Below are 4,450 nucleotides of genomic sequence, written 5' to 3' on the forward strand. Positions count from 1 at the left end.
CATGACTATATTTGGAGATAGGGTCTTTAAAGAGGTGATTAAGGTTAAATGAGGTCATATGGGTGGGGCCCTAATTCAATGTGATTGGTGTCTCTCTATATAGATATATAAAAATATATTAAAATATCTATAAATGTATATAAATGTATATATAAATATATATATAAGATATATATACAAAAAAAAGATGAATGGGCGGCCTGTGCAGCAATGGCCAAGATCGAGTCTCCAGACCTTCGCGGGAAGGAGGAGGAGGAGCTGCTGAAACAGGCGACCTGAGGGTGCAGCGGTCCCAGCTTCAAGTTGCCAAAGTGACAGGCAGCGCGGCCTCCAAGCTCTCTAAGATCCGAATCGTCTGCAAGTCCCTTGCCCGTGTTCTCACCGTTATTAACCAGACTCAGAAAGAAATCCTCAGGGAAGTCTACAAGGGCAAGAGGCGCAAGCCCCTGACTCTGAGGCCTGAGAAGACTCGCGCCAGCCACCGCCGGCTCCACCAGCGCGAAGAGAACCTGAAGACCAAAAAGCAGCAGCGTTAGGAGCGGCTGTACCCACTGCGGCGGAAAAAAAAAAAAAAAAAAAAAAAAAGACACAGACACACACACTGAAAAGATCGTGAACAGACGCAGGAGAAAGACAACCCTCTAGGAGCCAAGGAGAAAGCCTCAGACGAAAAAAACTTGTCCATCACATGATCGTGGCCTTCCAGCCTCCAGAACCACGAGAAATACATCTCTGCTGTTCACGGCACCCGTCTGTGACGCTTTGTTACAAAAGCCCTGCTACACGAATATGAACATATATTAGGTATTTAGGAAACGGGAGGCTCCACGTTGGGAAATACGGAGGCCGTCTGCAATGACAACGAGAAAGCTTCCTCCAGGTCCAAGACATCAGCAACTTCTTGTGCTATATAGAACGGCTTGGTGTACACGTTGCTGCGAAGTTTGTGTCTTATTTCTTATTGGTGTCTCCCCTTCCAGGCTCAGAGCCCATTGCTTTGCTTATAGTAAGATTCATTAAAAGATGACAAAAACTACGTGGACCCTCAACAAGCCCCTGGCACAGGGCAGGCCCTTTGGAGAAAGTGCATGAACCTTTGATACTGCCAGGCTTTGTGTGGCTGGTAAGTTCAAGTTGTCTTTTACAGGACCGAAGACAACTTTGGGGGTTTGAAGGAGCAAAGCAAGATGCCTTAACTCCCTGCCTTGTTCTCCTGGAGTAACTGAAGCAGTGGAAAATCCTATTTATTGATTAGGAATAATACATATTTTGTGATCGTTTTTAAAAGAATAATGGTTCAATTCCCCTTTCTGCCTCTTACAGTGATAACAGTAAAATTGACAAATACCTAAGCGCATTTAATTTGCAAGATGGATTGCGCTATTGCCTACACCTGTTGGTAAGAGGTGAGCCCCAAAGCACTGCTACCGCGAGGACTTTGTCGCTGCCAGGGGCAAGCTGGGTTGTCACATAAATGAATCACTGACAATAGGGAATCTGACGGCAAGTGTTCCTTAGAAACCACTCCCAACTAACGGAATAACCCTCCACAACCACCCCAGGTGAAAACGGTGCTTGCCAGTTTCCCGTATAGTACTCCATTAAGTCTCAGACTCATAAAATGAGAAAGAAGCACTGGATGGCTTCTTCAGCTGTTACAGTCCTGCCTGACACTGGGAGACGTGCATCCAGGCTACTGGCCGCATGGTGATAGCTGAAACTTTAAACAAATTAAGCCCACTTCTTCAGACATTGGTGCATGCTTCAGAGGTCATCATTTTTAGAAACCCAAGCACTGGGAATTGACGTTTCCTGAACAGAAGATTGCCAAGAACAAGATCACAAACTTTTGGTGGTTTTTTTTGTTTTTTTGTTTTTGTTTTTTTAACATATGAGTTCAACCAGACATTACCAGATATCACTCTTTGCTGAGTCTGAAGGCTCAGGAGAAGAAACTAAACTGATGTTTTTTTCTAAGCACGTATTCTATTCAAACATAATGAAACTTAAATGGCTTATTTAGGAAGATGGTAATAATTTTATTAAAATGTAGATCAAACGAACAAAAACATTTAAAAAGTCCAGAAGTGTTAGTAGCATATATATAGCACTCAGGAAACATAGGTGTTACTTTCCATGTCCTGCCAATGGTACTAATAGCAAATAGACCCACAGCTTTAGACATTTTCCTCTCTTTAATGGTTTTTAAAAAGACGACACAGGCCAGGTGTGGTGGCTCCTGCCTGTGATCCCAGCACTTTGAGATGCTGAGGCTGGATGATCACTTGAGGTCAGGAATTCAAGACCAGCCTGGCCAACATGGTGAAACCCTGTCTCTACTAAAAATACAAAAATTAGCTGGGCGTGGTGGTGGGCACCTGGAAGTTGAGGCAGGAGAATCGCTTGAACCCGGGAGGCAGAGGTTGCAGTGAGCTGAGATCTCGCCACTGCACTGCAGCCTGGGTGGCAGAGCGAGACTCAGTCTCAAAATATAAATAAATAAATAAATAAATAACCAGAAGACGACACTAAGGAAGCAATGGAAGCCGTAAACACACGCGCCCAGGTGAAAAATCCGGTGCATGGGGCATAGCGTTGCCTTAATTCGATATAATGACTAAACAGCTTTGCAGCAATAAGACTGCCTCATCTAGACAGAATCTGATGAACCAACAAGAGGTGTGAGAAAGCAATTATGGATCTGAAATTGATAAGAAACAGGCAAATAAGTTGTGGAAGGTTGTAAATGATATTTCATAGCTCTAGCAAAATTAAATGTGTTGAATATAAAATACAAAATTATTGGCTAACAGTATGGAACTTGGCTTGTAAATGACGAATTGGAAGAGAACAGAGAATTATAAACTAGGGAGAAAAGTAAACCTTCTATTTAATCTTAGGCGTGGCTGTCAGGTATGTTTGTATTTAAAGTTAAATTATGTACAATTGCCTGTTGTATTTAACTGCAATATTCATATACATATTTATAACTTTAGAACATTTTTTATTTTCACGAGGTCTCTAACTATTAAAAGTACATTGAACCAAAACACACATGCCTATTTATGGCCAGCAGAGAATTCCAATCCATCCACACACACACACATTTTTGGGACTATTAGCCGTAGGCAACGGGTCCTGCACGATGCCCTGAAGAAAAAACATACTGACATGTTCCAGAAGGGCTGCGTGCCCAGTAGAAAATGCACACAACTTTCGAAGTCTTTGAAGAGTCGCCAGATTCCCTGGGACATTGCTGCTACCTAGGGTAGGCACTTTGTGAATTTATTTTCAGGAGAAAAATAGTATTCTTTAATAACAAACTGCTATAACACAGGACCAATAAATCTCTTCTCTCTAAATCTCCGTTTCTTCGAGGAAGTGGGACAAGATCTGATTGTCTGTAAATTACCATTTCAGTTCTGACATTCCTCCAATCTTTGGAAGATAACTTGCCCTTTTAACGGTTCTCAATAAATATTAATTTTAAACATTAATGAATATGTTATACCTAACCAAACTCTATGTAGCTTATAAAAGGTTCTTTCAAGTCTACCACTTAAACATGAATCCAACTTTAACTTGATGGATGTTATTTCAGAATATATTTCTCATAAAACAAACTTTTAAAAATATATAATGGTGTGTTTTTGCTTTCATTCCTTGGGTAAATTAGAGCTACTTGGTCTAAGCATTGTTCCAGTGTCTTCAAAGTAATTGTGCATAGGCCAGTCGTCTTGGTATATGTCACCTAACTCATATTTGGCTTTCCTAGGCTTTGTTTACTTTTTTTAAGTTGATTTAATGTTTTTCAAAGTATCCTAAGTTTGCCTCATTTCCAGTGAACATCCTGCAAAGTTCAGAAATTCATCCCTCTCTGCCTTTTAAGGGGAAGAACAAGTTGGCATTGAATAGTTTGGCAGCAGAGATGGAGAAGCAGCCTGCACAGGATGAGAACTAGAGTTATGGAGGCAGCTGTATTGGGCGGTAGGTTTCCATTAAATGGATGTCTTGGGCTTGCCATCTTTCACTGTAATTGCTGTGTCCGGGAAGTTGACTGTCTCTGGAGATTAATCTATTTTAAGTTTAATGGATCTGTAGAAGCTATTGAAAGACTGGTACAACTCTTTCTCCTTGACTTTTCCAGTCCAAATGAAGACATTGCTATCAGTAATAACGCACCTGCCCCGCATGCCAACATTCCAGCCCCACTCCACCTGCAAGAGGAAACCTCCTTCCATGGACTTTATGTATTGGGAAACCTTTCATACTAAGTTACTTGAGTTTATTAGTAACAATGTATTTGTTTTCCTATGTGATATATATACATATATGTGTATGTGTATGTGTGTATATATGTATGTACATATGTGTGTATATACGTGTATCTGTATGTGTGTGTATATATAGAGAGAGAAAGTGAGTCTCTTCTAATCAGTGTGAAATAATT

General features: G+C 40.9%; 1 pseudogene; it reads left to right on the forward strand.

Annotated features, from left to right (window-relative positions):
• Nucleotides 1-210: 210 nt before the first annotated feature.
• On the forward strand, nucleotides 211-3,961 carry LOC102121078 (large ribosomal subunit protein uL29 pseudogene; annotated as a pseudogene).
• Nucleotides 3,962-4,450: the final 489 nt, after the last annotated feature.

Source organism: Macaca fascicularis, chromosome 17 (assembly GCF_037993035.2).
Source record: "Macaca fascicularis isolate 582-1 chromosome 17, T2T-MFA8v1.1".
Taxonomy (NCBI): domain Eukaryota; kingdom Metazoa; phylum Chordata; class Mammalia; order Primates; family Cercopithecidae; genus Macaca; species Macaca fascicularis.